This window comes from Centrocercus urophasianus, unplaced genomic scaffold (assembly GCF_019232065.1).
Source record: "Centrocercus urophasianus isolate 14NV4802_14NV808 unplaced genomic scaffold, USGS_Curo_1.0 seq_12, whole genome shotgun sequence".
Lineage (NCBI taxonomy): Eukaryota > Metazoa > Chordata > Aves > Galliformes > Phasianidae > Centrocercus > Centrocercus urophasianus.
In genome coordinates this window covers 59,238,394-59,250,605 of record NW_024884364.1, presented here as the reverse complement: position 1 = coordinate 59,250,605, position 12,212 = coordinate 59,238,394, and the positions used below count along the sequence as shown (strand labels likewise).

At 36.6% G+C, this 12,212-nt stretch overlaps 1 protein-coding gene across 1 annotated transcript in view; it reads right to left on the bottom strand.

Moving 5' to 3' along the window:
- LOC122155919 (pinopsin-like) overlaps positions 1-12,212 on the bottom strand; it is a 73,344-nt gene that overhangs the window by 38,118 nt on the left and 23,014 nt on the right. The gene's annotated exons all lie outside the window — the stretch shown is intronic.

Here is a 12,212-nt window from a genome sequence, read left to right as displayed (position 1 = left end):
TTTTTTTTTGCCTTTTCTTCTTCTCTACCTCTTCTATCTCTCTGCAATTTTTAAATTCATACAGTGATACAATAAAAATGGGAATTCTTCTCTGAATCCCTTTCCTACTATTTCCCAGTATTCTATTTATCCTTTTGATTTACCTGAGCACATAAATGATCTTTTTATAAAGTTGCTCAAACTGATTCCTTCAAAGTGATAACTGAGATCACTTCATTATTTGCACATATATGTGTATGCACATACATTATAAATGTTTCATTGCAGATGCTGTTGTCCACCTGCTGCCCTTCTGGGCTTACAAACTCTGTTCTCCCCCTCTAGCGGCACAGTAGGTGTAGTTGTTCATTCCACTGTTGATCTACGACACTATTTCCCAATCTTCTTGCTCTCCTTGTTCCTAGATTTCCTGCTTCAGACAGTCATTGCTACTGCCCAGCCAACCCAAGCTGGCCCTGCTTACTTTCCTAATCAACTGCACTCACTTCCCAGCTGATAATTTCCATGGATATTTACTGCAACATGTTTGGTTTCATGCATTCTGATGAGTGCTGTAACAGAACTACAAGGAATGCCAAGTTCTGGGGCTGGAGATCCTGCACAGGGTAAACGATCAGATCTTTGTTTCACTCTCTCAGTCTGTAAATTAGCACTATTTCCAATAGCAAAATGTGTCCTTTATCTTGTAAGGATGAGGCTGGCACTAGGACATATTCTTTTATAGCCCAATTTACTTAAGGTATATTATTCTTGCCTTCGTTTCATAACCACAACATCCAGGAAAAGCAACACACCTGTATTTGTACCAAGATAAAAGCTAGTCCAGTAATGATTCTCTACCAACCCAATGCCTCTTCAAATCAGTATTTGTTAAATATGGATCTAACGAATTCAGCTCGCTTGTGCGCAACACTCGCATTTCTCAGTTTTATGGCAGAAGAATCCTTAAGAATGCAACGAGTAAGTAGGGATGGATAAAATCAGTGCCAGTATGAAGTCCAGTGTGAATTTTATCACCTCAGTGAGAGAATGATGATTTAGCCTTATAAAACTCCACAACTCTTCTGTAAAGACAGAAAGTAATTGAGCAATACCTGAACCTCCCCAAGGAAAGGTCAAAGTGAAAAAGAGTGCTGAGTTAACAAGATGATTCAGCAAGCTGGAATCATATTTCTTTTAACTTGACATTTAGATTGAATTACAATCTTGATCTTCCTCAGCAAGCAATGGAGCTCAAAGCAAATCCATTTAGTTTTACAGTGAGAAAATCCAAAATGCGCCAGGTTGATATGACTAAGCACCTACTGAGCCTTGACCGTGTTGGAGAACGGAAGCATGAGCAGGGCAGAAAAGGTTTTTCAGTATTGGAAAGAGAAACAAAACATGCAAAAAGAGAAGGCTCCCAGACGTCCCATGCAATTAATAAAAGGCCAAGGTGAGACTGCCAACCACAGTTACAAATTGCCTTCATAAAAGGTTTAAAGATTGATGCAGAAAGACCATGTTGAAAAGATGTGAAAGTCAATTCTTTTAACTTGACATTTAGACTGAACAACTGTCTTGAACTTGCTCAGCAACTGAAAGAAAAGTACCAGATAAGGCCTTTAAAGGCTTTCAGTTAGTGCATGCAGGCCATACAAATGGAGTGCAGAGCAGTATTCAGCTGAATTAGTGGGATGAACTTTTCCCAAGATGGGTGTTTTTAAAGGCCCATCTCCTACCTATCCCTACTCTAAGGCAGAGCAGAGAGGATTGCTGTTGGTCTTCAATTAGGGATACATAGGATCAGAAAATTTTGGCAATACTCATTTCACGTTCTGTATGAGGCAGTGGCTTGTCTGTAGTGTTTTACAGCTTATAACCAAGCTTTAAACGTGTTCAATGGAATTGTAAACAGGAATAAAAAATACTTCAAAATTTGCAGGGGAAGGAAAGCTCCATTCATCATAGGAATATTTGTTTTGTTTAGGTGCACAATATTTATCATTTTCTTCCTTATCTATTTCTGTGCAGGTTGGTTGCTTTCACATTTTGTATTTCATCTCTAACAGGCCAGAAAGAAGTAGCAAGAGATCACTCTAATGGGAATCTTTCTTTTCACTTGTTGGGGTCAAGTGCAGCAGAGGTATTACATTACCAGATAAAATGGATGTTATAGCCTCCTTGAAACTGCAATATTGCACCTCTTCTGTCTCTTATGTGATGAGAAACAAACCAGCTCAATATTATTAAGATCTCCTTAGGTGTTTACCCTACATGCCTTTTTATTATCTGAGAAGCAGTTTAGTTGACAGATCTCCCATTTGAATTTAGATTACCACTCATAAGTACAAAAGAATGTTTGGAATAGACCCTAAAGGCAGTCCTATCACACACACAGCTGTGATTAATCTAACTGCTTAGTAGATGCCAGTTGTGCTATTGAAAGTCAAACAATTACAATTCATTGTAAATTAGGATGACTCTACCTAAATCCAGAGGCAGTTGTTCATTGTTTAAGATGCATGCAGTGCAGACTTCTATAAAGGATAACCAGGGAGAAGCCTCAGACTCCTAAATCTTAAAAATTGGAACTAAGTATTCTTTTTCACTTTTTAATCATCTTAGTATAAGAAATTGGTTAAATAATAACAGAAAGTAGTTAAGTTATCATGAAAACTATAAAATAGAAAAGTTGGGGAGCCAACGGATTAAGCATCATCACCTTGAAAATAACTTGAGAAACACAGCAATAAACTTTATGAACATTTCTTTGAAGGCAACATGGGTTACTTATGATCATACCTTTTTCCTTCTTAGCCTTTACCTGTGCAAAGGGATTTTGATTTACTGCCTAAGGACTCCTGAGATTTTTAATCTGAAGATCTCTGTAATCAAGTAGCTGAAGAGTTCACATGACAACTGCACTGTTAATGAACTGAAATTCAAATGAATCATGTGCCTGGAGCAAAATGATGTAAAACTCTGTGGTGTGATGGATTAGTACCATTTCTCCTGGGAAGGTCTGGACAAGTGTTTCTTCACTGAAGGAGGCTCCCTGTAAAACTGAAGTGTCAGGTGCAAACAGTAAAGTGCCTTAACAAACTCTTTTATTCCAAAAGAACCAGATGTTTTGAAGAGCCATATGTTAGTACTTAATTAAATAAAAAACCAACAACAAAAAAAACCTTGAAAGTCTCTAAATATTTCACAGAGGCTGCTTTCACTCTGCTGGAAGCTGCTCCCCTGTTGGGTTGCTGCATGATTTCCCCTAGACCTGCTCAGCCTGCTGCCAAGTCTCAGGACTCACACTTCCTTTCTCCCATTCCAGCCCTGCCTCTCTACTTTATCCCTCTGCCATGCATGCATGCAATAAAGGTTAACTTTCAGCCCAAAGATTGCCTTCATTCACTGCCTTGTAAACCCCAGACAATCTCTTCCTCCCTGCCCCACACAGCTCATCCAGGTGGTAAACGAGGAAAAAGTTCTAATCTTGCTGCTTAAGCATCAGTGTCAAGCCACATGAAACTATGTTTGCACTTAATCTGACTGAGTGATGCTCTGTATTGAGACCTATAGGATTCTATCAAGGTTAATAATTAAAGGCTCTTAGACTGTTGCCAATCTATTTTCATTGATACAGACAAGTAAAATGCTGCCTGCTATATGTTTTGCATGTTTAAATTCTTATGGGCTCTATTTTTGCCATCATTTTTCACTTTTGACAGTGGCCTTCACTTAACAGATGGCCGACTGAAATGAATAGAGCCTGTGACCCAGTAAAATACTAGTAAATTGAGGTATGACCCCAGTTTCAATCTAATGGAACACTGCAGGCAATTTCCACTGACCCACTATGAGGCATGGCCAAGTATTATGGCCTTTTTCCACCTCTTTTAGCTTAGTTGCATGAAGTCATACCTTTCCAAAATGCTGTCTCAACAAATAAGTGTTCCAGATAACCCAGCAACAATTTAATAAAGGGGAAGAGTTCCATAAAAGAGCCTGGGTTTTCATTTTAAAAACAGAAGAGAAAACAAGCTTTGACAAAAAAAAAAAAAAAAAGTATTAATACTGATTTAAATTGGCAGTATGAACATGAAAAAGAGAGTATCACTGGAACATGTGAAATTTAGCATAATTTTTCAACATTTCTTCACCATACTCATGAGATTCAGTAAACTGAATAGTTATCTTTGCATGTTTGTTCTTGCTAAACAAGAGCAATGAGCAACTACATGAATGTGAGAGCTGCACATTTATTACGATATCAAATCATGTATACCAAACAAGGTGGTGAAATAGGAGAATGTGAAAAAAGTTTAGGCAGAACCACAGAAACTCCGTTGGCTCTTCTGTAACAATAGAATAGAGGTGCTTCACTTGCAGAGGTGAACTACAGATCAGCTAAGCTCAAAGTTATTTCTAGTGTGACATTTTTGCACTGGGAACCTGATTCGCTAAGATGCAAACATTCTATGGGAAAACGCAAATTTGAGTCACTTCTCTGGAACTCATGTTTCCCTGGACTTCTCTCTTATTCCTTGACAGTATGACAGAGATCTAAAATGTCAGCTCTTTTAGTGCCTAGTTACCTTATGGAGCGATGTTGCTCAAGACTGGAGATCTCAAAAGCACCTTAGCTCATCAGCTCCAAGGATTATCAGGCTCTTTTTTTCCACACTGTTTAGGCTAACCAACTTCTGTGCACAGGCACCAGGGCCTCGAGTGGTTTCAGGGTCAAGAGGACGCTATTTTGTATTATAACAGCTAAATCTTCCAGTGGGGGATTATGTCAAAATAAAATACTACTTGCTTCCTGATCTGTGGAAAATAATGTGGTTTAGACTTTGTTTCAAGAAAAGAAATCATCATCAAAAATCTCAAACTGGGAAAAGACCAGAAAGTCTGTTTCCCAGCCAGCTCTATTTAGAACAGTATTCACAATTGTCTAAAGTAAAGGAAGAAAGCCAGAAACTTACAGATTCCTGTGCACACATGGAACTCCTTTCATACAAAAAGCTGCTTTTAGGGAAGAAATAAAAATTAAAGTTTTTCCTAACTCACATACTAAAATTAAAATCAAATGTCAGTGGAGAAGGAAGTCATGGATTGCGCACATAATTTTAGCAGCGTGAATAACTATGTCTGTATCACTAAATAAATTCACTGTATGAAGTGGATCAAGCTCTAATCATTTATCCTGCCCAAGCGTTAGCATGCTTGACTCCCTAGCACAGATTTGCCTCAGTATCTCTATGACAATACCTTCAGACACTTTATGTAAGACAGAAAGCACCAGTGACAACTCCCAGTAGATGGTATAGACAAGATTGCACCAAGTTTGGCTCCCTCATTTCTATCTAGCTCTCTGCCTTGTGACATAGACTTATACTTACCAACACCTCCACTATAAAATCAGTGAATAGCAAGACCCTTAATTCCATGCTATAGGAGCTCTCTACCATGCTGGAAGGAAGCCCTGGTGGTTTTTTTCAAATACTTTTATTTGGGCAAATAAATAGAATATGGACTACCGTGTTTGAGGGCCACTGCACAAAGTCCAGTGGATGGGCTAAGCCAAACACAGTGTGGTATGGACATAGGCACCATTTTCTTCAAGACCAAGGAAGGTCCCTGACCATGTAAAAACATTTCAAAATTGAGCATGCATTGGAGCATGAGTGCTCCTATGTGCAGAGTCCACACAAGCAAGGATAAAATTGTACCGCTAGAGTATGATTTGAGGGAGTGCTTTGCCTACCCTGCATAAATGCAATGTATGAAAAGACATACTGCAAGGTCATCATAACCTCACATCACTTCCAAAGTGTTGTACTTATTCTCGTTTAACCTGTTATATTTATATTATACCAAGTTTGTCTCAGAAGATGAAATGCAGGTTTCATAGAGGAAGCATAAACGTATCTTTTAAGTCTAAGTCTTTAGTTGTGGACAGCATTCACCATAAAGAAACATAGGACACAGTAGGTAAAAAAAAAAATTAGAATACGAGTATGATCTCATAATTTTATGCAGCTTAATAAATGTGTACTTTTAAGATAGTGATCATTCACATTCATTTCTGTAATGTGGACTTGCCATTTTCATACTGGCATAGTTCTTTACTATGTGATTAAATTCTTAGATAAAATTTCCATCTACTACTGCCACTGCAAGCTGCCTCAGTGGCTTTACCTTGAGCCCTCAGGATTTTCAGCAGTGAAAGAGGGGCTAAAACAGGGAACTAATGAATGGTGATAGCTATTATGAAAGTCTTTGCCATATTCTGGACAAACAGTTTACAGCACTATGTGTAAGATAATCTATTTTGTTCTATGTCTTTTACCAGGGACTCTGCCCAACAGTGAAATTTTGTCCAGTTACAGGAGAGAAAACAAGAGTGACTCAGTTCTTAGTGCTGAAACATGAAAAATTGCTCCCTATGAAAGAAGGGAGTGGTTATGGAAACAACCAGAAAAAAAATCAGAAAGAAAAGCAATTGATATACTGAAATGTTTATGCTCATCTAAGACCATTTACAGTTTGTAAAGCCTTAATCTTAAAACAAACAAACAAAAAACAACCCCAATATATTCAACATAATCCCCTCTCAAGGAAGAATGACAAGAACAATGATTTTCTGACTTTTTTTTTTCTTTTATAATAAAAGTCCATGACTCTTTTATTAATAATTTGCAAAGTAGAAAGAAAGTAATTGCCTCTGGCACTGCCTCCTCTACCTGTTTCTGAGAAATTTCACCATGGCAGAAGTTAAGAAGACTTGAACACAACCATATCTTCAGAAAACAGAACACTTATATAGACTACATGGAGTCAAGTGGATTTCAGTACTCCTTTTTCTCAAAGAAAATAATTTTTAAAAGAATATCAGCTGCCATGTTTTTCTACTTGACTAATTAGCTAGATGCAAAGAGGATATATTATTACATAGGAATGTCAATCACTCTTATGATTAGAATCCTGTTCTTAGTCCCAAAATCCTAAAATCAATCCATAAGAAGGCATGTTCTGGGTGTTGTTATTGCAGAATCAAAAATGGTGCGTTACCATCTGTGTGCTTTAGCTGTGCAGTGGGCAAAGGTCATACAACTGCTCAGTAAGATGATGCATGCCTATTAAAGAATATACAGCACTTTTACAGACATTTATTTTGAAAATTTTATTGCTGATTTTGACTATAAGATACACAACTAAATTACTTTCTAACATTTGATAACCTGGCAGATGTCTCATTATATTTTGCTAAGATTTATCACATCTCTCTCAGCCTAACATGAGATTTATATTTCAATTAAGTTCCCATAACCTCCTAATGATGCAAAAGAATACATCTATCCATTCAAATGCTAGCTGAATAGTTTTTTTGCTTGTGAATTATACGTAGTTGTGATACTTTTACAGCAAACCTCAAGATGGAAATGCCAAGAATTTCTTCCTCTATAATACTAGAAGACTGGAGAGAAAGTGCACGTGAAGGCCAAAAGGGAAGAAACAACAATTATGAATACAGAGTAATAAATAAACTGATAAGATTATCTAAAGAGAATAATCATCTGTCTCAGCATAGATGCAGTTATGATCAAATACACTTGCAACTATCTCAAGCCACAAATGTACCAAATCACATTTGAAAAAGATGAGCTATGGGTACAAAGGGACTAGATCTACATCATCTTCACCTGAATTACATTTCTTGGATCTTGTTTGTTTCATTAAATAACTGGAAAGATTTTGAGCTTTGCTTCTAAAAGGCCTATGACTACCAGTCTGTTTTTATCTGGGGCTTTTAGAAGACAGAGATAATGGTACATAATTGCTTTACCAGTTTTCTCAGTGTAAGTCATAACTTCAGTGCCAGCAACAATAAAGTTTCAGAAAATTGAGTTTCCCTACAAATAGACATATGAAGCATATGAAGGAATGATAGAACAATTATTGCTTTTCCATCCTACTCTTTGTATAATGTGAAGATAATTTATTTTCAGTTGAAATCACTGAGCATTCTGTCCTAATGCATTGTCTTCCTACAAATAATCATTTTCAAATGAGCTTCAGAAATGGAAGGGAAATTTAAATTAGACGCTAGGAGGAAATTATTTACCCAGAGTGCAGTGAGACACTGGAACAAATGGCCCAGAGAAGCTGTGGTGCCCCTGGCACACAAGGCCAGGTTGAATGGGCCCTGGGCAGCCTGAGCTGGTGGGGGCATCTCTGGAGAGATGGAGATTGGAACAAGGTGGACTTTAAGATCTCTTCCAACCCAAGTCTCTTTATTATTCTAAGGTAAGAGCAATCTTTCTGCTTTGTAAAGCAGTCTCTTCCTGACTACCTTAATGAATAATGCAAAAAATTGCTCTTACAGATAATTTCAGCTGTTCCAAATAGTAGACATAAAACAGGATTAAGGAATCTGAAGTCGTAAAATCCACACTTCCTCTTTTCTTTTTCCCAGAATTTCTCTGTGAGCGTAGGAGATTTCAAAATCATTACAGTTATTTTTTATTAAATGATTTTTAGAAATATACTGGAGTGGAAATCTCACTACACAGAAATTTAAATTAGTTTCTTCAGATTTATAATTGAGTCACAATTTCACTCTGGGAGCATGACTCTGTGAAAGAGAGACCTGAGATTTTTCCTCCACTAAATTTTGTAACTTGAAGTCCAGAAAGAGTAAGAGAGAGAGAAGATTAGGTGGAAGGACTCTGAAAGGTCAGCAGATAGGATAAAATGAGGTTACCCGATCCTCCTATGAAACCTGCAAGTCAGAAATTATGTTGAACTTTTCAAAAAAAACCCAAGTTGTTTCAAAAGAAAAAAGTTGCTGTGGAGGAAATAGGTTCATTTCACTACTTGAATCTACATTTTGGTTTCTGAAGAATTAAATGTGAGTAGATGAACCATGAGATGGAGGACAAGGTATACTGATAAAGCAAGTTCCTTCCTCCTCTGAATTAGTCTTAATTTCTTCATTGTTTTTTATTTTCTTTTGTGTTTACAAAAAGGGAACTTTTTCACAGTGTAAAATGTGAAAAAAATGCAGAAATGAGGTAATGACATGTAAGAATGTAATCAATGTTCTTCATTCTACTTTTTCCTTAAGGGAAAAGAGAACAAAACCATGCAGCAGGGCTATCAGGTCAGATCACAAAACCATCTCCTCCAAAACTCCATCTTTACTACTTCTCTGTTAAAAGGTGAGTGGGGGAAGATCAAATATGCTTCAAAATCAAAATAGAATAAGCAATACAGATTTCAGAAAATCAGCCAAAATCAAATTGAAAATCACAGTGGGTGTTCCTTGTTGCACTTAGCTCCAAAGTTGGATGGTATGACCCCTGGCTCTTCGCCCATTTTAACACACGGACTGCTACCCTGAGCAAGAATTGCATGCTCAGAGACACATCACACTTAGTATTTAAGCCTTTGTGCTCTGCTTAGAATCCTTTTTGTTGTTCTCAGTGTCCTAGCTACATTCTATAAAGACCATCTGAGTTTTGCTCAGGCACAGTTTTTTTCTAGTTTTCATTAGGCTGGTTCATATGAGTTCTTTGGGTGCCTCAGTGGAGGATTTTAATCATATTGTGCTCTCTGCGCTACAGTGATCGCAATGCTAATCTCTGTAATTCCACATTTGGGATCCCACTTTTCAAAGTGTAAACAACTGACTCTGACTGTATAACGAACATTTTTCCATAGGGAATACAAAGACAGAGTCATAGAGAAGCATCATAAGCAAGGAGCTGAAAAAAAACCAAATCTAATCGCAATAGGAGAAGTAAGTTATTGTCAGTTTCTTTTCCTTGTTCTGTAGAATGTGTACGAATAAAATATGTATGAATAATATGTTGTAAGGGAGAAAACTTTGCCCCTTTCTACTTGTAAACATCAGACACACCATCTTTATAGGAAAACTTGAAGGAGAAACTGAATCTCAGCATTTATAACAATGGAAGAACAGGTCAGGAGCATCTCAAAAAAACAGGAAAAAAGATTAGCATAAATAGAATGTGGACTCAGAGGGAAGAATAAAAGTCTAATAAAATATTTATGCTTCTGTCCATCTTAAAATCTGATGCACTGCTAAGATCACTAGCAGCTTTTCAAATCACATGTTTTAATTTTGTTTTTCTGATTTCAGAGTTACTTTGTTTACCACCTCTGAAATTCTCTTATTATTAAGAGCTAAAAATTTCCAGTGACTCGTTTACCCAGCTCCATCTCTCAGCTCTTCCAAGTGTGTTGCACAAACACAGAGGCAACAGGACTCAGCTGTTCAGATAAAGCTAGTCTGGAAAAAAAAAAAAGGATATTTTAAGAGAAAATAACTTCAGCAATTCCTAGTGGTCTTTGAGCTTGATAAACAGTAAGAACTGTGAGACAATAGTGCAATCATGTTGTAATACTATTTAATGGCCTTTGCTGTTACCATTATTCATACAGGAATTATATTGACTTGTAATTCCTTGAAAAGAAGATCCTTTATAAAATCTGTATTACTGAAATCCTTGAAATCTTTTACCATTACTCAGATTGCTGATGAATTCATAGGATTTATGAATGCCTCAAGTGTCAGAATGCTTCAGCATGAGACTAAATTTAGAGAAGAAGAAGAGAAAAGCAGACCTATAATTACAGTTCTGCAAAGAGAAAATGCAGGCTTCATGCCAATTCCTGCATTAACTATCCTAAATCTATTAAGGTATTTATTCCACCTCAATTAATTTGCACTGTAGCATTAATAACAGCGCAACTCCTGTACTCTTGATCTCAGGGTGCAGTACCATTAACTCTGCAATGTTCTAACACAAAAGATGTCTAAATATCCTGTGAAAATATGCATATTTTAGAAAATTTACCGAGCAGATGAAGCTTGGGATAATGCAGTTATTATGTTTGCAATGCTCTTACATACCATCTAATACATTACAGAAAGGGTCACAGAAGGACTGTTTTTAAGCTATGAGGCCAGAATAAAATCTTGTTGCAAGATAACAAATTTTTGCCCATGCCAGAAATTAACAGCATTACAATGGATATAATATCCTCTCTTAACTATTCTTTTTCACGTTATCACACCAATGCTATTTTTATATGTGAAGTAATATATTTTATTTAGCTATTGTTCATCTCTTCCTCCAGTTTGAAACACAACATACTTTAGCGTTTCATAATCTACCCTGTTTATTACAGTATACAGACTTATGACTGAAGGAAATCCTGTGTTTCAGTGACTGTGTCATGATATGTTCTTTGAAATTCTACACAGGAAATTTATTAAATGCAAAATTTCATGATTAAGTATGTACTGCATGGAAAGATGAGGATTGATGGTTAAAGAGATTCTTCTAGCTGAAATATAGCTTCTCAAGGAAATCTTTTATGAAATCCAGGAAAGAGTTAAATGCTTTTTGTAAAAAATCAGCTACTCAAGACTTTCCAAATGCTTAGGCAGCTTCTAAGAACCTGGATCACAGGAAAAGGATTTGATTCCCACTGGAGTCCCTTTGCATTTAATAATCATTAGTTCTGTAAGAACTTCCTTCCAATTGAATATGCAAGATTGATTCTTTTTCACTTCCATCCCTCACAGAATTTCTCAGGGGTCTCAAACCTCCATCTTCCAGATCTCACTCTAGAAAGCACATGGAGTAATGAGGAGAAAGAATTGCTGAAAATTCTATTCTTTCCCATATTTTTATTTGGAATTTAATTGATCAATCAACATTTCTTCTACCCATTGTGCTTAGTCTTCTTGCCTAAGTATAAAATGCCTATAAACTGAAAGACTTCTGTATACTTTGATTCCTTGGTATGTTTGCCATAGCTTCTTCAGAGCCATACAGATCAATGATCTGACCAATACTTCTAATGTACAGTAGCATTTTTTTAAAATACGATGAATAAAATACCACAGGTCTGCATTTAGAACTAGAAAATGAACAACATGCTAAGGTCTTTTCATCCATAATAGCATTTATACAATGTGATGACAACTGTTGTCAAAAAGGACAATGAGTGCTGAAGGACAAGACAAGCGTTTATAAAAGTTGTATCTTCTGTGTTTTACATCTTTCAAGATCCTGCTCTTTCTTTAGGGTGATGGTAAAGGATAGAGCTACCCAGGGACCAGACATAGTCTTCAACTTTGCTTTAATGGTTTACAATCAAGGAAATTTTTTTCCATGTTACCATTTCAGAGCATTAAG